This window comes from Danio aesculapii, chromosome 3 (genome assembly GCF_903798145.1).
Source record: "Danio aesculapii chromosome 3, fDanAes4.1, whole genome shotgun sequence".
NCBI lineage: Eukaryota > Metazoa > Chordata > Actinopteri > Cypriniformes > Danionidae > Danio > Danio aesculapii.
Genome location: NC_079437.1, coordinates 19,630,831 through 19,654,542, shown reverse-complemented (window position 1 = coordinate 19,654,542; position 23,712 = coordinate 19,630,831). Strand labels below are relative to the sequence as shown.

Genomic DNA, 23,712 nt, shown 5'->3' with positions numbered 1-23,712 from the left:
CACCAATTAATGTAGAAATTACAGATAAATAACTCCTTTTAAACAGGGCACCAGACAGCTTTCCACTGTCAAAATAATTAACAATAAAATATTGTTAATTAAATTATACAAATGAGGAGTTTATTATCTGGCCATATAATGAGATCGTGTGACTTGTTGAGCCTTTTACTGTATTAAAAAAAAGTTACAATTTAGCTTAGCTTAGCTTAGCTAGCATAGATCATTGAATTGGATTAGACCATTAGCATCTAGCTCAAAAATAAAGAGTTTTATTTATTTTCCTATTTAAAGTCCACATGAACCAGAAGCTGTCACCCCCTTTTGTTGTTGTTGTTGTTGTTGTTTTTGTATTGTGACGACAGTAGGTATGCTTAATTTTCTACTGAAAACTGATTGGATGTAGTAAGTAGGCATTTTATTCAGAAAGATTGAGAAATAGGTTTGGGGAGAGTTATTACAACCTAACAGACACCTCCTCCACACAAATTCGATTTGTTGTTATAGTGCCAGATTTCTGGAGGTGGTGGTTCTGATGTCGGGGACACGCCAACATCTTTATCCTTGAGCGTAGAAATCTGTAGATTCTGGAACACACAGAACTGGAGATTTCTGGAGGTGGTGGTTCTGATGTCAGGGACACGCCGACGTCTTTATCCTTGAGCGTAGAAATCTGTAGATTCTGGAACACGCAGAACTGGAGATTTCTGGAGGTGGTGGTTCTGATGTCAGGTACACGCCGACGTCTTTATCCTTGAGCGTAGAAATCTGTAGATTCTGGAACATGCAGAACTGGAGATTTCTGGAGGTGGTGGTTCTGATGTCAGGTACACGCCGACGTCTTTATCCTTGAGCGTAGAAATCTGTAGATTCTGGAACACGCAGAACTGGAGATTTCTGGAGGTGGTGGTTCTGATGTCAGGTACACGCCGACGTCTTTATCCTTGAGGGTAGAAATCTGTAGATTCTGGAACATGCAGAACTGGAGATTTCTGGAGGTGGTGGTTCTGATGTCAGGTACACGCCGACGTCTTTATCCTTGAGCGTAGAAATCTGTAATTCTGGAACACGCAGAACTGGAGATTTCTGGAGGTGGTGGTTCTGATGTCAGGTACACGCCGACGTATTTATCCTTGAGCGTAGAAATCTGTAGATTCTGGAACATGCAGAACTGGAGATTTCTGGAGGTGGTGGTTCTGATGTCAGGGACACGCCGACGTCTTTATCCTTGAGCGTAGAAATCTGTAGATTCTGGAACATGCAGAACTGGAGATTTCTGGAGGTGGTGGTTCTGATGTCAGGTACACGCCGACGTCTTTATCCTTGAGCGTAGAAATCTGTAGATTCTGGAACACGCAGAACTGGAGATTTCTGGAGGTGGTGGTTCTGATGTCAGGTACACGCCGACGTATTTATCCTTGAGCGTAGAAATCTGTAGATTCTGGAACATGCAGAACTGGAGATTTCTGGAGGTGGTGGTTCTGATGTCAGGTACACGCCGACGTCTTTATCCTAGAGCGTAGAAATCTGTCGATTCTGGAACACGCAGAACTGGAGATTTCTGGAGGTGGTGGTTGTTTCTGCCGTTGATGCAGTGGTTGAAGATGCTTCAATCCTGGTTTGTGGACGTTGAATCAGGTTTATTTTGTGCATTAACAGAACAGATATTCATACAGCAGTTGATATTAACCTGTATTCTGTCACATTTGCGTGCAAAAAGAGTGGAAAGCTAAATGCGTGCGCTGTTTGTGTGTGTGTGTGTGTGTGTGTGTGTCCGCGCTGTGTATGTGTGTGTATCTGTGTGTGCTTTGTAACTTTGTAACGACATTGTGTGACTCATCGTCAGGGCCGGCGCATCTATAGAAGCGCCCTAGGCGACCACCTAGGGCGGCATAATATTGAGGGCGCAAACATAATAGTGAGGGTGGAGACTTTCGTTTTCGACCTCACCCACAGATCTCCGCGACCATCACAACTCCCACCCCCCACGGAATCAGTTAGCTATATCTGCCAACACTGGTTGAGGGCGGCGTGACAGTCCTTTGCCTAGAGCGGCAGTTCAGCTTGCTCCAGCCCTGCATATCGTTGCTCCACAACAAATGCATCAAATACTCATTGGTAAAGTTCTTACTGTAGTATTTCTCACAAACGCTACGTGAGATGTTCTTCCTTTATGTCTGCCTGTTGTCTGAGGCAGCCGAGGGAGGAGATTAAGGCACGTAGAAATGGTGGGCAGGGAGGACTAGCCTTAAAGGCGCAGTACAACAAAACCGCTACCGCTATGCAAAAAGCTATGAAAGAGAAACTTATAAAAGGTATAATAAAAAATCTGATGGGTGTTTTAAGCTGAAACTTTACAGAAACATTCTGGAGACACAAAAGACTTCTATTAAATCTGAAAACAGGGCTAACATAGGTGCCTTTTAAGTTGTTGTTTAGGTTGAACAAACACTGTGACGTCCATGGGAAGTGAGGCTGTGCATATTTTTTATTCTCCTTCCCTTGTGTTTTTAAATAGTATTCTCTTTTTTCTTCCTTCCAACCTTTTTTCATCTTTATTTTATTTTTTGTTACGGAGTCATTTTTTCATGAACATCTGCTGGCGTTCATTCATGTCTCCCTTCAGAGCCGGAATTGGAAGAGGAACACATGCATCTGAAAACACACAAACAGCACACTCATATAAACCTCGCAGGATTAGGAGAAAAACATACAACCTGTGCACACCCACCCACATACAAACACACGCAAACACACACACCCACCCTCATACAAACACACACACACACACTAATTAATTTAAAAAGGTGTGGGTGATATGGGAAGAATGAAAAAGTGGGATAAAAAAAGAGAGAGATCATTTGTTTATTCATTTGTGATAATTATCACATGCAAAGAAGCACTAGCATTAATAAATCTTTCCTCTCATAAACAATGCCAGCAAGACATAACAGAAGACAATATTAACTGAAAGAAATTCAGACATTCATCCAAACATCACAGATACAGTTGAAATCAGAATTATTAAACCCCCTTTGAATTTTGTTTTCTGTTTTAAATATTTCCCAGATTATGTTTAACAGTTACATTTTCACAGTGTGCCTGATAATATTTTTTTTCTTCTGGAGAAAGTCTTATTTGTTTTATTTTGGCTAGAATAAAAGCAGTTTTTCTTTAAAAAAAAAAACATTTAAGGTCTAAATTATTAGCCCCTTTAAATTATTATTTTTTTTAACAAACCATTGTTATACAATAACTTGCCTAATTACCCTAACCTGCCTAGTTAACCTAATTAATCTAGTTAAGCCTTTAAATGTCACTTTAAGCTGTATAGAAGTGTCTTGAAAAATATCTAGTCAAATATTATTTACTGTCATCATGGCAAAGATAAAATAAATCAGTTATTAGAAATGAGTTATTAAAACTATTATGTTTAGAAATGAGTTGAAAAAATCTTCTCTCCATTTTGAAATTGGGGAAAAAATAAAAAGAAGAGCTAATAATTCTGACTTCAACTGTACACACACACACACACACACACACACACACACATGCACACACGCACACACATTATATATAATTTAATACAATTATATTATTTTTACTACATTATATTGTTTGTTTGTCTGTTAGACATTATTAATCCTAAATGGAAATTCACATGTCACAGTAGAGCTCTCCCTACTAAAGATAGATAAAATAATTTACAAATATATAAAAAACAATAACACCTTAATTTTATACAACTAGTAGACACCAGTCCATATCTAATGCTATTAAAAATCAGTATAGTTCATCAAGTATGACTTTGGTTATACAATCTGATCACTGTTGGTGAAAATGACTTCTCTGTAACACCAGGGTTGAATTAATCTTGCACTAAAAGAGCTTGCACATGCTTGGACTTTATCAAAAAGGGATGATTATCGTGGTTCATCATACTGACAAATTTGTCCATCATGTGCAATCTCTTCTAGTACACACCCACAACAGAACCTGCCCTTTTTATAAGCTTATTTATTTAGTTTTTTCTCTCTCCATATATTATAATTAATAATAATATATCACAGATAAATACATCATGCATTATATGCAATGTAACTTCCTAACCACAACAACAATCTAAAAAATATTATAATAGATAATAATATAAATAAAATATAAATTGATTTTTTTTTAATGTTTTCGCCCGAGGTAAATTCACCTCGGTTTAAAGAATGCAGAAGTAGTTTGTTGCACATAGACAGGTTAAATGACATGAATAAAATATGGTGCTATATGGAGGACGCCAGTCAAAAACGATCAACCAATGGTGGCATAAAGACTGCCATTTGATGATTGACAGACAGCCTCTCAGCATATTGAGCTGAGGAAAAATAAATACGGAACTACGTTCAAGAATGAATAAGGGTTTAAAAGGGAGGAAGCTTTTTCTTATTTCTCCAAATTGTTTATCCGCACTAGAGATCCCAAGGTTTACATAATCCCGGACCAGGCCGTATCCTGAGCAACTGCTGTGGTGGTCATGGAGGAGTGGAGAGCATGAGACTGATTCCTGTGAGACTCCACGTCTTTGCTGACGTCCAGCGTTCTCCACCTCTGGTGCCTAGACTGCAGCTCTGCACAAGACGTTTGGCCATAGGAGAAATGGACGTACCCAACTGAGCCTGGTTTCTCTATAGTTTTTTTATCCTCGCTGATGTCACCACTGGCTTGTATGGTTCGGGACTTGTAGAGCTGCGCATCCATGGATTACTCTTCACTGTTTGGACTCTCAGCAGAGAATATTAAACCACGCTGAACTGAACTGAACTGAACTGAATTGAACTAAACTGAACTTAAACTCTGACAACTGGACTGACACTGTTTCAATTCACTATGATCTTCTATGTGAAGCTGCTTTGACATTGTACTACATTGTAAAAGTGCTATACAAATAAAGATGAATTGAATTGAATTTAATACTTATTTATATATTTATTCATGCAGTAAATTTTATATACATTCATTTATTTATTAGCATATTTATTTATTGTTTTATTTCTGCAGGAATTTATTTACTCATTTATTTATATATTTGCGTATTTATTTATTTATTGTTTTGCAGGTTTCGTCCTCCAGAATGTTAGTGTTTTATTGTAAATAAAAACGAAAAAAAAAAAACGAAAAAAAAAATTATATATATATATTTATAAAGTTAGACTGTACTTTTACTTTTCAAATATCTCCTTTTTACTCAAATTTAAGCGAAATAAACAGATGACAGTGGCAATAACTTTCCAAAATGATAACTACAACAAAGCCTATAAATAATAAATGTATTATAATTAGATGTAAATAAAATGTATAAATGTGGTTTGACAGCTACCGCACAGCGCGCGCTCCCGAGTACGTCCGCACTCCCGTCCTTCGTCATTCATTTAACCCGGACGTGAAGCAGCTCCATAGAAAAATATCCCATACGGTAAAACAGCTTATCTTCCAAAAAAGGTAAGTGTATAAACTCTTACGCTCCAAAACACACCAAGGAATGTGGTATATTCCAGTTTTAGCTTTCATTTAGCTTCGTTAGAGTGAGAACTGCAGAGTTAGAGGATTTAAATTGGTAATATTTACGCTAGTGTTAAGCTTCTGTTGTGGTGCTAGCTAGCTTAGCCTCTTGTTGCGCTTGCCAGCCTTATTACTTTATGACTCTTATATAATACAAAAACAGCTATTTGTCGTAGTTTTAACATAGCGTTTTTGTGTTTTGATGGTAATTTTTTAATCTACCAGCGACTTAGGGTTTGAAGAGAAAGTAATGATTTTTGTGACAACTGTCATGTTATAAATGAGCACACTGGCTCTTCCACCTGCTTCAGTAGGCTGTGTTTATATTATTTGTTTATTAAGAGAGTTTTACACGGACATTATTGTGTGACTTTTCTCATAGTGGCGTTGAAAGGTGGTTTTTGTGTTATTTTAGGTCCCTGTCTTGTTCACTGCAGCACTAGAGTATTGTTGTAAATTCTTGTAAGTTGTTTTGGGAGGCCTGTATATCATAGACACTAGCTTGGCTAAATACTGATCCCGTGTTGAATGTGAATGGGAGGCGCTCTCCGCGCATGCGCTATCTACACCTCCCGCATCCTGCCAGATAGTGGGCTGGTGTTTTGCGCGTGCGCAGTGCAGCGCTGCAGGGGCGCTCTTTGCCAGGAGTGAGCCGCGTTCATGATCGCGTTCACGCAGACGTGTTGAATGGGTTGCTGCATTGCAGGAATTAGGCACAGCTGACAAGTTGGACTGCCTGAGGCGCCTGTGAAGCGAAACACTGCCTGTGCCACTCATAGATGCTTTGTGGGGGTGGTTTCAGATCAGATCTGGGTCCTCAGCTGGAAATTTATTCGGAAAAATGTGATGTTATGTTGAGTTTGCTGGAACAAACTTCACTTAAAACATCAGTGCTGCAGAAAGAGTTACAAACCTGTGCCACATTTAATATGAAATCTGTTCAGTACCACCAAAAACACCTGCTCTGCCACTTTTGGGGGCTTAATGTGCAGCACATGTCATTGTTGTCATTATGGACTCTAATAGCTTTTAATGGGGTTATAGACTGAGATCTCAACTTTTACTTGAGCTTTTACACAAGAGGTCATCATACTAAAATAATAACCTGTACCTTTTAAAGTGGGAAACGTCTGTGTTACTGAAATAACTGCTTTTGACACCAGGCCCAGAAAACTGGAATGTACCGACACTCACATAAATAAAGGTATGAGAGCTGTCACTGACTGGTGGTTCTTTTTTAAAAGGTACACATTTTTAGCTAAAGCATATGTATTGGTGTTTAAAAAGTGCCAAGGTGTACCTCTTGAAATTTTTAGGTGTCAATATGAACCATTTAGGTAAGGTACCACCTCAGTGACAGATTTCACCTTTATTTCTGTGCAGGGGCGATTTTTAGGATTTTCTTTTTAGGGGGGCTCAGCTCCTTTTATAAGGGAAAAAAAAAAAAAAAATAAATAATAATAATATATATATATATAGCCCAGTATTACATTTCATAAGTTGTCATTTAATAGTAATACTTAAAAATGTTTGTTTAATATGGGCTGTATGCTAGTATTCCACTGTATTACATAGACAGGCATAGCCATTTAAAATCTGAATAAGTCAAATAGGCTCAACCCACCTGTTTACTGTAGTAAAAAGCCCTTTTTATATTCAAGTGCATTTTTTGTTTCCATGTATTAAACAAATTAACTGCCACTTTTCTAATTAAATGACATGCATATAAATATATATATATTTAAACTTACAGGCTAATTCACATATTTCATGATCTGGATGATAATAATAAAATAAGTATTTGTTTTTAATACTAGACATGTTTCTGTCAGTGACCCAGTGACAGTTAAAATGAGTACATTCTTTAGATGGTTCTGTCAGTGTGTTTAATCCTCTCTGTGCAACAGTGTATGGTATAGTTAATGCCACAGGAACTGTAAAGTGTTTAATATTGGTAGTTAATTTTGAAATAAAAATAGCGAAAGGTTCGTTAAGAGTTACATTTTTTGCTGAAGGAAACAGCTGTGCTGATGAGGAGAACGCAGAGAAAACCCGACTGCTCCTCCGTGACATTGGGATACAGGTGATACAAGGTTATCTGTATCAAAAAACTGCAAATAAGCAGATATTATAACAATTTATCAATAAACACACCTCATTCTCTCGCTGTCCAAGGCTGTGGTTTGTGGATCAAGTGAAAAACAAAAGACGCCGTTTTCATATTAAATTTAAAGGGGCTTGAGGCGATAATTTAGTGTACAGTTTATGAGCTAATCGCAAACGTTTAGGGCTACAGCCCCCCCTAAAATAGGCCTAGCAACGCTCATGCTTCTGAGTGTATGATAGGGCCGCAGAAATATATTGTTTCAGCGTCGATATCACAATGTGCTCATCTGCAGTAGCCACATTGCAAGATATGCAATGTTAAGTCTGAATTGTAGTTGAGCAGGAGCTGCAAAATTGGATTTAATTACTATATTGATATGGAATTTATGCAAAAAAAGATTTACTTCAAGTTCTTGTCCTGTTTCTAGTCCAAGTATCTAAATTTCAGAGCGAAAACAAGATTATTTTGCTTGCCCCACTGGCATAAATGTATCTTGTTTTAAGGAAAAACTCTCAATTTTGACTTATTTATTTTGAAGTTGAAAACAAAGCAATATTTTGACCTGATTAATGAATTTTTACATATTTGGACTAGAAATGAGACGCAGTAAGAAAATAGTTTTGCGTTGTGATTATTCAATTTCTGTACTCAAACTCTCTTGTGAAACTGTGTTCATATCACAATATTTATCACAGAAAAATCTCATTATCAGATTTTTCCATTATTGTGCAGCCCTGTGTATGACATGGGTAGGTTAAACAAGGCCTCCACTGAAAGAATTTGAATAGGTGTTTAACTTTATGTGGTGGTGCACTGACTCATTGAAATCTGACTTGAAGCAGTGCATGCCAGAAATTTTGTCCAACTTGAGACATCTGGCATCACAGTATCGTGATGGCACACTGAGGGCGACCTGCTGACCTCCAGGCACATTTCTTTTCCCAGAGCGACTGCAAGAGCTTTGACAACAGAAGTTTCATGAATGGCCAGATTTACAGCAACAACCACATGTTTTTCTGGTTTATTACTCGACAATTTCAATTAAGGCTGCACAATATATATCGTTTCACCATCGATATCGCAGTGTGTGTGTGCGCAATAGTCACATTGCAGGATGTGCAATGTTGAGTTGGGAATGGGATTAAAGTTATGAAATACTGCACAACAATTAAAAATACAGGAGATTTGCGGAGTCATTGCAAAATGTAACCATAACAGAGTAAAATTTTGATCATTTGCATGTGATTTTAAAGGTATTTCAGACATTCAGGCACTGAAAAGTACATTTGGAACGTTAATGAGGATTAATTTGACTGAATTATTAATACAGTGAAGACTATACAATGCTATTTTTTTTTTTTTTTTACATTTCCTTATTCAATTTCTGTACCTGAAATGCTATTTGACCCTCTGGAAAAACACAAAGCAGTGTTTATTTGACTTTTTTTCTGTGCTCTTTTGTAATTACTCTGGCTTGCAATTTGTTTATTTATTTTCATACATGATTCACACCCTTTCAAATTCACTGCAATCTATGCCTTCTGGTGAAATTGTATTCTTATTGCAATATATATCACAGAAAAACAAAATATCGCAATGTCTGATTTTTGCAATATTATCCAACCTTAATTTCTATTTTGCTATGCTCAAATATAGACTTTCTAAACAAATAATTAACATTTTGTATCATATCCAATCCATCTTGTACATTTTTCTCTTAATTAAATGATGAAGGTTACATAGGTTTATTTTGTACTTTTAACACAGACCCTTTACTGTACACTGTATAACTTTTTGATTATCTTGTTTTTTTTAATAACTCCAATATCAGTCTTACAGATTTTTAACATGCAAGTTGTGGTTCAATCTGAACACCATTACAGCATGATTATGTAGCTCCACCCACCAATTTGCGCTTGGCATGGTCAACATATTAAAACAATAAAAAAAAGTTTATGACCCCTTTATTACATGCATATCATCAAAATGAATGATTACATTAAATTAGAGCTGGAAGCAATAGCAATAAGCTTAGGGTGTAAGTTTATCATTTCCAATGGAGGTGCGTGACTTGCACGACTTGCATATGGAAGCGACGTGCACAAGTTGTGCAAGCGGGACGCACGTGACACGCGCCCATTTCCAGCTGCACATACTGTAGTTAAAAAAATATCTCATATACACATTTCAGTAACGACAGAATAATTACCTCAGCCAAACACAGCACATCCAAACACTGCAGTGGCTTTTACTGTTCTCCATAAACTTGCATCGGAGCAGCAGCAATGATTTGTCTGTTTGTCATCCTCTGAGAAAACATTTGATAGTCGCCTAGTTACGAGAGATGCTAGGTGAGCGCGAGCGCAAAGTCCATTGTAAATGGTCAAGGAATCCACACGCATGCGCTTGTCACTTCAGGTCAGAATAACACATGTGAAAATTAGTGCAGTGGCTAGCAGCAGTGAGGAGATTGTAAATAAAAAGGATGTAAACATGTCACCGGAGTGGGTTTTTTGGATATTTTTCCTGTGCATCTCAGCCACTAGCTCCCCATCTGAAAGTTTTTATAGCATAGGCGGTAATCTATTCAACTTCACAATTTGTAATGCTGCAATATGTATTTGAATAATGTTGGCTGCTTCCTTTGATTTGATTATCATCATTTGTGTTGTTGACAGAGTTTGATGTTTACTGTATATCATTATTATTCACACCTTAAAGTTTGCTTTGATTGTGTAGCATTTACGCTTTACCATTGCATGCACTTTGTACCATTTTATTTATCAAGTTTAAGAGTCTCTAACACTTAAGTTTATTTATTTATTATAAGGAGATATTTTGTTTAAATGTTTTTGTTTTTGACTATTAAAACTATTTGCATTAATAATGTTGGTCAATGAAAATAAAGTGGTTAAAAGCTTAATATTACTAAATGTATTGTCAAAAATATTCGTGAATTATAGATATCGAATGATATGAAACATGATATTGTGTTTTTTTTTTTTTTTTTAATTATAATTTTTTTTATGATTTAATTTATTTATATATATTTTTTATTATTTATTTTTTTTATCATTTATTTTATTATTATTATTTTTCAATTTTGCCCAGCCCTACATTAAATACAAATATTGTGTTAATTTAACCCAATATATGCATTTAACAAAATATATAATGTGAATTTTTATGATGAGTTTTGGGGTCAGTAAGTTGTTCTATGAAATTTAAAATAGTGGTTTAATAATGCATTAAATGTATTGAAAGAAAATGACATAACATGATTAACTATTTTTATTTTTAATAAATGCAGTTGTTAAGAATTAAAAGTTTTCTTAAATATCAACACCGATCATTGATTATGATGATACTGTTTCTTGACCAATAAATCAGCTAATTCGGAGGGTTTCTGCTGTGACAAGCATCCACCACAATAAATGTAGATGATATAAAAACACGACTCCCTTTTAAAGTTACAGAGCGCAAATCTTGAGCGTGTTTGAGAAGAGATCATTCTCAGCTAATGAATTTCTGGAGATGCATGTTTTTCTAATCTATCTGATGTCCACTTCTTAACCTCGGCGATAAAATAATAATGAAGCTGAAATGGTGAATCTCCTCTGAGGACGCTGCTCTTTTTAAACGTCAAACTTCTGCCATCTGTTGTTTCACACGCTTTCTTTATTTCCATATTTATTCTGGGTTTTTAGCATACGTCCTGAAACCAGTCTGACCCACTTCCCACTGTTTTGAGGATTATAAATATTTATATAATGTACTCTTCTAGTCTCTGATATTCATGCGAGTTCTGCGTTCTTGTGTGAAATAGAACAATGAAGCTCGCATTTCAGTCTATTTTGAATAATTCTGCAGATTTCGTCCCTAAAAGGTTGTGCTCATTAGGATTTATTTTAGCGTCTAGACTCCTGATGCTTAATTCTAGCACTTTAATACCATTTTATGATATTAGATTTTTTTTTTTTGAGAATTGTGTGAAATCTGAATGAACATTTAAAATTTGTTTACACTAATAACGCTTCTTAATCTGTGGCTGTTATGGCTTATGATGTATCTGACAGGGGTCTCTCAGCAGGTGTCAGAAATGACAGATTCTTTCCCGTAACTATCTGCTGTGCAAAATGGGACTGATGGAGTGTCTCCGAGTAAACTCCTGTATTAGGCGCTGATTAAAGTCCAGTGTAAATGTGATGGTTTCTTTCATTGTGGAGAGATTTACTACCGCAACCTCGCTCTGGCAGTTTCCGCTATTCGAAAATAAAGTAATCCATCAATTAGTCAGCAGCTCCATCAAAGCCAAGATATTACGCACCAAATTGCCTCGAATGATGAACAGTTGTAATTTATGAACAAACCAGGGAACAGGCGGCAGACTGCGAAAGGGAGAGATTGGCGTGCTGAAATATTCAGATTGTTATTATAATTTTTTAAAGCTGTTGTTTTTAAATAATCAGTAATGTTAACAGTAGTAAATGGCTGGCTTGGGTGTAATAAAGTCAGATTGTTATTCGTTTAATAAGTCCCTGATAAAGTGCGTGCTTAATATTTACCCAATAAACAACCACACAATGTCTGAGGCTTATGCTAAAAGACAGCTGGCGGCTTTGAAAAAGGAAGCAATATAAAATACAGTTTCAAGTTGTGTTTTGGCTTTGCATAAGGTTTTATCTTGGCTGATTAATTGATCTATTACTAAAGGCCTGATTGACGGGAGATCTGACCAGTCATAATGGTGATATTATGTGCTCCCTGTTGCTCTTTGCTATTTTGTCTGGCATACAAAGCAACCAGTGGAGTTAATCAGTAGACCTGAATGTAGACATAATTGTGAAAAGGTGATTTTGTGAATGTATGGGATCTGTAACCAAGACAGTCATAAAGGTTTCAGAAAGAGGTAGAGAGAACAAGATTACAGAAAGCAGGGCTCGCAGAATTCGGTAGCCTAACGTCCAGAGGCTTTGCTTTTTCCTTTTTAGTGGGAGGAAAAATACATTTCAATGCCTTTAACATTCACTCAAAAATGTTGATAATTATGTGTGTGATGTGCTGTTGATATGGCAGCAATAAATCCACTTTTTACTTAGCCACAATATAAACAATTACCTTCCAAATAACGCAGGGTTTCAATTCACGACACTGAAGCACTCAAACACTTGTCACTCACTCAGAGATCGCAGTGACACAAAGATTCGGATACAGAAATAGTCTGACACAGGCTTTAAATTTAATAATCATGCATGTTATATTTAAAATCAACTTAACATTTTTATGCCAGCAGTGTAACGTTAAACTGAACATCCTGATTCGTCTCGTTAGCTTTCATATGCTAAGATGTTTTCCACAGCAGCAAATATTGACTTCAACAAATTATCTAAGGTTTTCAAAACATGACGTTTATTCAGGGACAATTAAAAAATAAACCCTAATTACTTCAGAATTGTCCAGAACTGTACAGTTTAATATAATGTCTTTCTTTTGGTTTGTAAACAAGCAGTATTACATCACAAGGCCTTTAATAAGCTTTGCAATATCTAAAATATCATATATTTATGCAATTATTCAAAATATGTTAGTCCGTCAGACTTAAATGAATAACGGCAAATTTTTTAATTGCACGCCTCTGTGGAAATTATTTTTTTTATTTAATAAATAATGTATTTTCTATTTAGTCTACTTACTTTTTTATTTGGGCTACTAAAAACTGAAGTGTGCCTGCCCGAGGGCTACCAGGGATTTAGAATTTTTGTGAGCCCTGGAAAGACAACCTGTTTGTTTTTATTGTCAAATGTATTGATGTCATTGTGAGTGTAAATAAAATAGTTTTGATACCATTTCATATCTATATGACATAATGGCAGTATTTTAGGCTTTTTCCGCTGTTGTCAAGAATTAGTTGTGATAGGACTGTTTTATTATAGGGCTGCATGAATAGCATGTCTTTATTTTTTTTTAGACTTGATTACTGTTCTCCACAATTTTCAATCAAACAACACAAAATGCTGCAGTTTAGCAAGTTCTGAGTTGTTGTTGTTGTTGTTGTTTTTTTTAATGTTTGAAGTCTATATAAACATGTAATTTGAATTAAATTTCCATTTGCACACGAATCACTCCAGATTTCTGTTGTTTCGTAGAATGTGCTGTCTAACGTGCTGTTCAAACAAAGCTATGGCTTTGGAAGGATACTATTCAAACATCAGTTAGAAAACTAAAAGTTAAACTAAACTGTGATGTCAGTGTAGCACAAAAGGAATTTAAGAAACTCTGGTTTGCAGAGTTTTCAGCTTGACAAAAGCAAACCCAGCCTGGTTAAGGTCTCTGTTAACTCAGGGTTTAATTCCAAGTTTGTGATTAAAAATCTGTGACACATGCAGCAAAAAAACTATTATAGGATATGTGAGGGACGCAGTTTACTTCTCTGTTGAAGTGGAGAGATCATTATCAGAAATATAGTTAATTTAAATCCATTTAGAAGGTAGTAGTAAACACTGTTGATGCAGCAGACGTTTGAGGAGGCAACTTAAGATATTAATGGAAATAAATCATATGATTTTAATAATTTAGTTTCACAAATAGCTCAAAGTCAGCCATTTAAAAAAAACATAAAAAACAAATGTATGTACATTCTAAAGACATTAATTATAATTAACATTAATTGACAATTCAAAACTATTTAAATATATAATATAATGTTTAAATAATTCATAGAATTTAAATAAATTGTTAGAAACAAAAGACTATTTTGAAAAAAAATGCTTAGTGTAAAAGGCTTTAATATGAAGCAAAATGATACACAGATATTGGCACTGGAAGTGGCTTATTTGCATCAGATATTTGTCACTTTGCTTACAGTTCAGTAGCAGATTACCAAGTTACCAAAGTGACAAAAACCTTACCAGGTTTAAACCCAAACCCTTCTTTTTAATGATAATTTTGAACTGACTTGTGTTAGTTTTCAGTAAAGACTGTATTTGTGAAAAGGGCTAATGACCTAATCATAAAGACCTTTCTTCTTTCATAATACTGGATGACTCTTGAATGAATTATTCAATAATAAACACATTTCCTTGTCGCCTTCACAAAAGGTCATTAACTTGATTTTATTGCTATAGACAGTGTTAACATTTGAACAATAACCTTTTGTTGCAGTACTACTGCTAACTTGACTTTTTCGAACACAGAAATCTCATTATTGTATGGTTAAAAAGACTACATGCTGAAGCTGTTTTGTAACAGAAACTGCTCTCTCTGGATCAGCCACAGCATAAAAGCAGATCTGAATGTTCATGATTATCATTAATGCTAAAATCGTTACAGATTTTTTGACAAGAAAACTAGCTTGTCCACTCTGCTTGGTTTCAGAGATGTGCGTTGACAACTTGACTTCAAAAAATATCAAACTGTTTTGTTTTTTCTTTAATGATTTTGATGTGATTTTTGTTTTTTTAATTTTGTAGTCAAGCTTCTGCTCAATAATCTGTATCGTAGATTCTTACTGCTAAAATGCAAAAGTGTCAGTTAAACAAGCAACTAAAAATATATTAACTAACTCCTAATTTTAAACTTATTTAAATTTGTTTATAAATATTGAGAAATTAAACACAAATGTTTAGTAGTGATTTACGTTAGTTATCTCCTGGTGTCTTTGTGATGTTTTTTTCACATGGTATAACAGCTGCAAACATCTCTGAAATTGTACTTTGCTGTTGCTAGCTACTAGATTGTGTCACTGGCAATACTTTTAGTTGACTTTTTAGCAGTACACTCTTCATATAGCCGCCTGTGGTGCTGGTTGTTGTATTTCCTTGTGCTCTGGCAACAATTCTGCGACAGCTTTTACAAATGACCTGTTTTTGTTTGGTGGCTGTGACTTTGAAACCAAAATATACATGCTGTTTTTCTTTGATATGAATTTGTCTTTTAATGCTTCTGAAGTGGCAGATGGCATCATCCAACTTGCTTACCTGTTTGTTTTTTTTCATTGTGGGCTTTTCAGCATAGTTTGGTTTAGGGTTAGGTGGATAGACGATGCCATCGTCCATCGCCGATGACCCATGAACATCAAGATGCTGATCCAGCATCGCAATCCTCCGCCCCTGTTGCAGCAGCAACCCGCTCATAAAAAATACACACGGCACTTGTTTACTCTAATACGTCTTAGTTTTAAAATGGCATGAAAATGATCCACGTCCACACTAGCGTGTCATCTAGCATTTCTGAAAAGCACTCTTTCCACACTATACCACTGAAAATGCACATCACGTGACCACACAAACACACCCTCTATCATGCGCTGCTGTGTCTGAGCTCCAGGCAGTCAGCGGGTGTTTTAAGCACAAAACCCCAGAGAGCAGTGCACATCGGACAGTTTATCAAGGATTTACCACTGGATTGCGTCTCGCTATTATTGTTAAACCTCAGATACTGTTGAATGGTTCCTGTTGGTTGTGCACCTTTTTTACCAACTTTAAGTTTGTCGATGTCATTATAACGACACAGGTCACTGTGCCTATTCATGCCAGAGTCCCGCGGAAAAAGTGATTGACAGGTGGTAATTTGTGTGTAACTTATTTTTATTTATTTATGATTTGGTTATGGGTAAAACAAAGACCATGTGGGTCAGGTAGTTGAAACGATAGACTACAAATAATTAATGTTATGAATTAATTAATAATAAATAAATAATTTACAGATGACGATGCCATCGTCCATCACAATGTTTTACATTAGACATCGTACGATGCCAAATTGGTCAACATTGCCCAAGCCTAGTTTGGTTGCACAATTCTGATTGGGTAGAACGAAAGTGTGCTCACTCAATTGGCTAGTAAGACTGTCACACACACATGCATTTGCTGTGGGTGGGGGAAATTATATAATATATTTTATTATATAATTTTATATCGCAGCTTCTTGTGATTTCGCTAATCGCATTGTTTCAAATTGCGATTCGATTTCGATTAATGGCACAGACCTTAACTTGCCTGATGTGCTGAGATGTGTGTGCTAATAGCAGGCATTTAAAGATATTTTTGTACTAAATCTCTCAATATGTACATTTTGTGATAATCCAATATGTTGCACAGTCCTACTTTTCACCCATTATACTGCTTCAGAATAATTGCATTGTGACAGAAGTGGTTCTGAGACATGTAAATGAGTAAAGCTAAACTTTATACCATGTGTTACACTGACGGTTGCCCATATGATGATGAAGCGTGAGATTTGATAATGAATGAATGGGTTCTGAAGAGAGTGTCTGGATTGAGGGTGTTTGTGTATGCTAAAGATATGGACGTGAAGGCGTCAGGACATGCAGGTGAGAATAGGCTCATTTTTCACACAGACACTTTCACTGAGGACACGGAGTGGCAATTGAATTCGTTTACATGAGAGGATGGAAATTGAAATATGGATTGGGGTCGCAAATGCCTGTGTGAGCTTCCATATAAGGGCTAAAATATTTTCCTGCTCCTCATCTGAGCGTGTGAGCGTTTGTCTGTGTACACATCAGGGCATGCTCTCTCTCTCTGTGTCTAGGTGTCTGTTTGATATATGTTAAGTTGCAAGAAGCCACAGAAAGGTATGAACTGGATCTGAGTATGTGTCTGTGGTTTGGCTTTATGTTCTAAGAGTTTGATTGCAAATTGTAATCATGGTAATGAATATTTCACTATTTCTAAGTGACACTGTACAAGAATGTTTCTTCCTCTCTCTCCCACGCTCTCTGTGTGTTCTGTATCCTTGTTGCCCTCATTAGTATTCATATAGACCTGATGCAGAGAAAACATAAACAGATCGGACTGTACTTTAACATCTCTATTTCTTGTGTAGCATTGTTTTCTTTGAAGATTACTCATAACCTTAGTCAGGGTTGTTGCACTGAATGTGAGATACAGCTATTTTAGCTTTCCTCACTCTTATCAGCGACCTTTTAGAATTAAAATTATACAGTTTTTGCTATTGTCTTTGTAAATTTATAAATAAATAACCCTTGTGCTGTGGTTGAACCTACACTGGTGTAGGTTATATTTTTTCTGCACATGGCAGGCTTTAATGTTTTAATTTAAAAATGAAATGTATTATATCTTGCAGTGCTCAATTTTTGTACTGTGTAAAATTAACTACTTGATTAAAAATGTGATCTGCATAAGCATGCAGAACAGATATCATTGAAAATGTCTCAAGGATCAGAACTAAATGTTGGTAATAGGGCTGGGCGATTAAAATCGGTATCAATTTATTGACCAAACGCCATTGTCAATATCGATCAATAAAAAAAGATTCAGTATGTAGTTTTGTTATGAAACGTTATAGTTCTATTAAAATGTGGCTGCTGAGTGCGACTTGCACGATACGCATATGGGAGCGATGCACACATGTTGTGCAAGCGGCACGCACGTGAACCGTGTGCATTTTCCAGCCACACATAGTTGAAAACATCTAAATTTTTCCGGATGCCATGAGGGCACTGCAATTCATGCAAGTAGAACTAACTATCCGATCTGCTTCCCACTTTTTGTATGGAATATACACATTTTCTGTAATAACGGCAGACTAATTAACTCAGACAAACACTGCGCATCCCAACACTGCAACGCTTTTTACATTTCTATTTATAAAATTGCATTGGAGATTCAGCAATGGTTTGTTCATTTGTCATCCTCTGAGAAAACGCTTGATGGTCGCCTAGTTGTGAGAAATGCCAGGGGAGCGCGAGTGCAAAGTCCATTGTAAATGGTCAAGGAATCCACACGCATGCGCTTGTCACTTCAGGTCAGAATAATAACTCACGTGAAAATGAGTGTGGTGGCTAGCAGCAGTGAAAAGATTGTAAATAAAAAAGAATTTAAGGATGTCACCTGAGTGGCTTTTTGGTTTCTTTTTGTGTGCATCCCAGCCTAGGCATTTTTTAGCATAGGGGGTAATGTAGTCATTCAATTTCACAATTTGTAATGTTGCTATATGTATTTGATTAATGATGACTGGTTGCTTGACAGTTCAGATTTGATTATCATGATTTGTGTTGTTGACAGAGTTTGAGGATACTGTATCATTAGTATTCACACCTTGAAATTTGCTTTCATTGCTCAGTTTTTACGCTTCACCATTTCACACACTTTGTAACATTTTATTTATCAAGTTTAAGAGTCTCTTTAACACTTATGTTTATTTTACTCTAAAGAGATCAGATATTTTGTTTAAATATTTTTGTTTTTGACTATTAAAACTGTTTGCCTTGGTAATGTTGGTAAATTTTAAATTAATTGGTTAAATGGAAAAAAAAGATACTAATATACCTAAATGGATTGTTAACGAAAATTAATAATTATCAATAGTGATTGATGTGAAGCATAATATTGTGATGAATATTTTTTTTTTGCAATATCACCCATCCCTAGTTATTTTTTATATATATATATTATTTTTTTTATATATAATTATTTTTTTAGAAATTATATATTATTTATTTATATATATATATATATATATATATAATTTATTTATTTTTATTTAATTTTATTTAATTAATTTATTTATTTTTTATTTTTAGATTTACTGTTTCGGTTTCAAATGCTTTCTAATAGTGATTGTCAAACTTATTATAGCAAGTCTTTTTTTTTACTGTGTATTGTAATAGGTATTTTTTCTTTTTCTGTCAACAAACTATCAATAAACGTAATGCTGTCTTGTGTTTGTTTTTTTTTTAAGACTTAAGTTTGTAAGTATACATCACATCACTAAAATTACTTGAAAAGTGATTACTTTCAATCTAGATTGTGAAAAACGTTTGTTTTTAATGTAGCATTAGAAACAATCTTGTTGCATTTCGAAAAGTTTATTCTGTTTTCTGCGTTTTTTATTTTGAAAAAAAAAAATATATATAATGGAGTAGATGAGAATTTGATGTCTTTTCAGCTCTGTAGACATTCGTTACACAATGTTTTTGCTGCTGTTCAGATTACTTATTTATAATGAGATTAAACAACACAATTCTGGATTTTTTAGGGGAAACTTACTTGTTTTTGTTCATTCCACTTAAATGTGTGAAGTTAAGTTTTTATCGATTTGTGTTGCGACAACATGAATAAATTGTGTGGAACCCTGAACCCTTTATAGTGTACACTTTGCACGTTCCACACTAGGGCTGCACAATATCATTTGAGCATTAATATCGCAATGTATGCGTCCACAATAGTCATATCGCAGGACATGCAATGTTGAGTTAGGATTATTCGGTAGATGACCAGAAACCACAGGTCAAAAGACACAAGATTTGTGGAGATGCTGCAGAATTAAACCATAATGGAGTGAAAGTTTATCATCTGTATGTGTTTTTAGGGCCTGTGACTGTGTGAGCGTTTGAAGAGCATTTAAAGAATTTTACTTGTGCATAAAGAAGTTTCATAATTAATTTTATTCAATTATTTATATAGTGAAAACTATACAGTTCTCTTTTAATTATTCAATGAATTAATATTCAATGTCTGTATCTGAATACTGGTGCTCTCTCCCGAAAACCATGAAGTACGGTTTTATTTCACTTTAATATTTGCTCAATTGTGTTTATGTATAACATAAATTATATGAAAATATGTTTATATTTTACTACCCTACAAAACCATCCCAATGAATGACTTTGCAAATTGAGATATTAAAGTTATCTGATAAAATTATATCGCAATATATAATGGAGAGAAAAGAAATATCGCCAAATAAAACTTTTTCTACATCATGCAGCCCAAAGGCTCGCGCACACAGTGGGACGTTTGCGTTTATCGTCAGCGTTGTTCGAGACGTTTTTCCAGATTCAAACCCGAGCGCTTTTTCACTGGCGTCAAGCAGAAGAGTATGCAAAATCACTCCTTGACGATAGATGGCGCTACACAACTTTAAGCTTCTGACACCCGCTTGTAACACAGAAGAAGAAGACAAAGTTGACACGCTTGTTGTTATGGATGGTTCAAGCAGCAGGTCCAGCTCTAGCGATGAAGAAATGATTATTGTTCACCAGTGCAATAAGCAGCTCCATGTTCATATCACCTCTAGGCATCTTCTTCAATGTGCGCTCACATTGAAAGTTTTCTGCTTGAGCGCCTTCAAGTGCTCTTACTGTAACTTCAGCAGCTCCGTGCACGTGAACAAAAGTGCCAATCTGATTGGTGGAGAAGGTTTTGACGCGGCGGTCAAAACAAAAAAAAGAACATGAAGCGTTTTTTTTTTTTTTTTTTTTAAACAACCCTTTTACGCCTGGCGTTTTGCGCATTAGTGTGCACGATCACATTGACGCCTTTTATTTAGTCACATCGATGGAAAACGCGAGCCAAAAAATGTCTCTGTGTGCACGGCCTTTACACAAAACCCTCAGAAATTGTGTTATTTCAGTTAATTTTTAATAAGTAGTTTGAACAAGCAACAAACACCATTTTTTTGAGTGCAAGATGACACAACATGAAGATAACATGACATGAAGTTTAAAACCATATCATACCGCTGCAGGTTAGAGCAACTGAAGGATGAGGGCAAGGTGGAGCTCAGTGTTTGCTCAGAGAAATCGATAGTTCAGACTTTTGGCCTTTTATTTTTTGGCAAGATGTCGATGATGGACAGAAGAGAAGGGTGCCAGAGAAGAAGCAGGTGGGAGTATGAATTGGCTTTTGGACTGTTTGATAGTCAAGCAACTATTGATTGAGATGCTCACTCACTAACAGCCACTAATGGTCTCGCGCACACACTTTCATCAAAGAGCTGCACAAGACTGGACCCAAAAAAAGGCAGTTGCCTCACTGTCCAGACAGTCATTGACTTGCTGGACAGCATTTTTTGAATGAAGGCACCAGATTGCTTTCCAAGGCACCAGAGTATCCCGTGTAATGATCTAAAACATAATGAAGTGAGCTTTTGAAATATCCAAGGGAATGTCTAATGACTACAATTCTTTTTTTTTTTTTTTTTTGTCTCAGTACTTATTAAATCCTGCATTAAAAACACACACAGAAATTTGATGTTCATAAGTTATAAGGGCAAATTATCACTGCTGATTTTCGTGTGCTTTTTATCAGTAAAGTTGGTTGTAGTTAAATCCACATATTCATTCTAATGGAGCGGTGTTTACTACACTGAGCCATAGTACATTAAGCTACCCATAAGTCAGTTTTATAATCGTGTTAGATTTATTTGGTCAATCATTGTCACAGTACATTTACATGGACACCAATAATCCGATTTTAATACGATGAAGACAATACTCTGATTAAGAGTCTACCATGTTAACAGCGAATTTTGATTAGTTTAATCCGATAAAGGTCATAATCGAACTACACATAAATGTAATTAAGACATGTGGAGTATGCCGATTTTAGTCGCATTATTGAAGTGCAGTACGGACATGTAAACACCTTCATCAAAGTATTACTGTCGTTAGGATTTTCGCCGGATTTTGTGACAGGAAATTCCATACACACAGCTGTTTCACATTGTTCTCTGCACCTATCGATTCAGTAGGACCACAGACGCCTGCATTGCGAAATCATAGTTTTTTTTTCCCCCAATTCGGCATGCAGTATATATTCAATTAAAACAACACTTTTCCAGCAGTTCATACTCGCATCCAATATCTTTTTTGTCATGGAAGGCATGCATGAAATGTTTCTGAATGAACTGCAGTTTGGCACTTTCACTTTCAAGTCGACAAAAAAAAAATAAAACACCCGAAGTTACATGAAACTTCAGAGGAAACGTAGATAGTGTGGTGACGCAATGCTGTTAATCGATTTAAGTGCTATAACTTGGAAAACGGGATAATGAAAGGACATAATAAACACCGTAATCATATTATTGGTTTATTCAGATTAAGGCAAATAATTAAACTACTGATGTCCATGTAAACGTAGTCACTGACAGCTGTTTGCGTTGCTTCTCAGTGAACTTCAGCTCTGTGCAGTAAATGCTGCATGTCAACTTGCCCCACATAATAACATAGGTTTGCATTTCCAAACTCCATTTTATAAATTCAGTCGACGATTTGAAATTATTCTGTGTGATGAATTTGTAGTCATCTGATTATTAGTCATGCTGAATCAATGAAAGCACCTAAATCTTCTGTTTATTCAGCAATCGCTATTGGAATTTCCCATTGGAATTTCCTGTGTTTCATCTACATGGGAATTTGAAGTTTCCATGAGCGCACCCTCTAGTCTTTAGAGATTTACTGCTGACCACATTCAAGCGACAACCTCTTGGGCTGTAGTCAAAATCGTCCCTATAACCTTAAATAATGCGCTATTTTTATATTCTATCATTTCTACTGGTGTCCGAAATCATGGTGGACAATCTGAAGTGCACTTAATCAATCCCGCAATGCCCTCCAAAAACCAGTGTACAACCCATACACACTCGACTAGAACACAGGTGTCAAGTTACTGGAGGGCCGCAGCTCTGCGCCGTTTAGTTCCAACCCTAATTAAACACACCTGATCAAACTAATTGAGTCCTTCAGGCTTGTTCAAAACCTACAGGCAAGTGTGTTGAAGCAGGGTTGGAACTAGAAACCTCTGGGCTAGAAATGACCACAAATGCACCATTCGAGTTTGCCCCGGATGAATTTTCGAATCTGATCACAAGATGGCGGTCATAAAGCAGAACCTTATTGGTGAAGGATTCACAATAATCTTTTATTTAGTTAATGTTTGTAAACATGACAGATATCAAACTACTTTTTCATTACTAATAGACAGCTTGCTACATCTTAAGTAACCATAACAGGGTCTGACTGAGAAGTTTAAAATGTAATCTACCTGAGGGAGACGGCAATCGATACTTGAATTTTCACTTGTTTTCATTCACTCTTTCAAGTAGACTGTAGTGATAGGGAATAGAGAATCAAGGTGTAGGGGATGATTTTGGGTACCCTAGTTAAGCCAATACAGAAGTGACTAAAAATGCAATTCGTTGAAGGCCTGCTTGATAACAAGATGTTAACACTTGGCGCCGCCCATTTGTAACTTCATTTGCGCTCTTCAGTAACCTATGGGTAGGCCCACACA

The 23,712-nt window shown here is 35.9% G+C and overlaps 1 protein-coding gene across 1 annotated transcript in view; it reads left to right on the top strand.

Annotated features, from left to right (window-relative positions):
- Nucleotides 1-5,407: 5,407 nt before the first annotated feature.
- Nucleotides 5,408-23,712, top strand: part of LOC130221026 (speckle-type POZ protein) — a 199,498-nt gene continuing 181,193 nt past the window's right edge. Inside the window, exon 1 of the mRNA XM_056453326.1 lies at nucleotides 5,408-5,487. The gene's annotated coding sequence lies outside the window, so the exon portion shown is untranslated. The remainder of the gene's footprint in view (nucleotides 5,488-23,712) is intronic.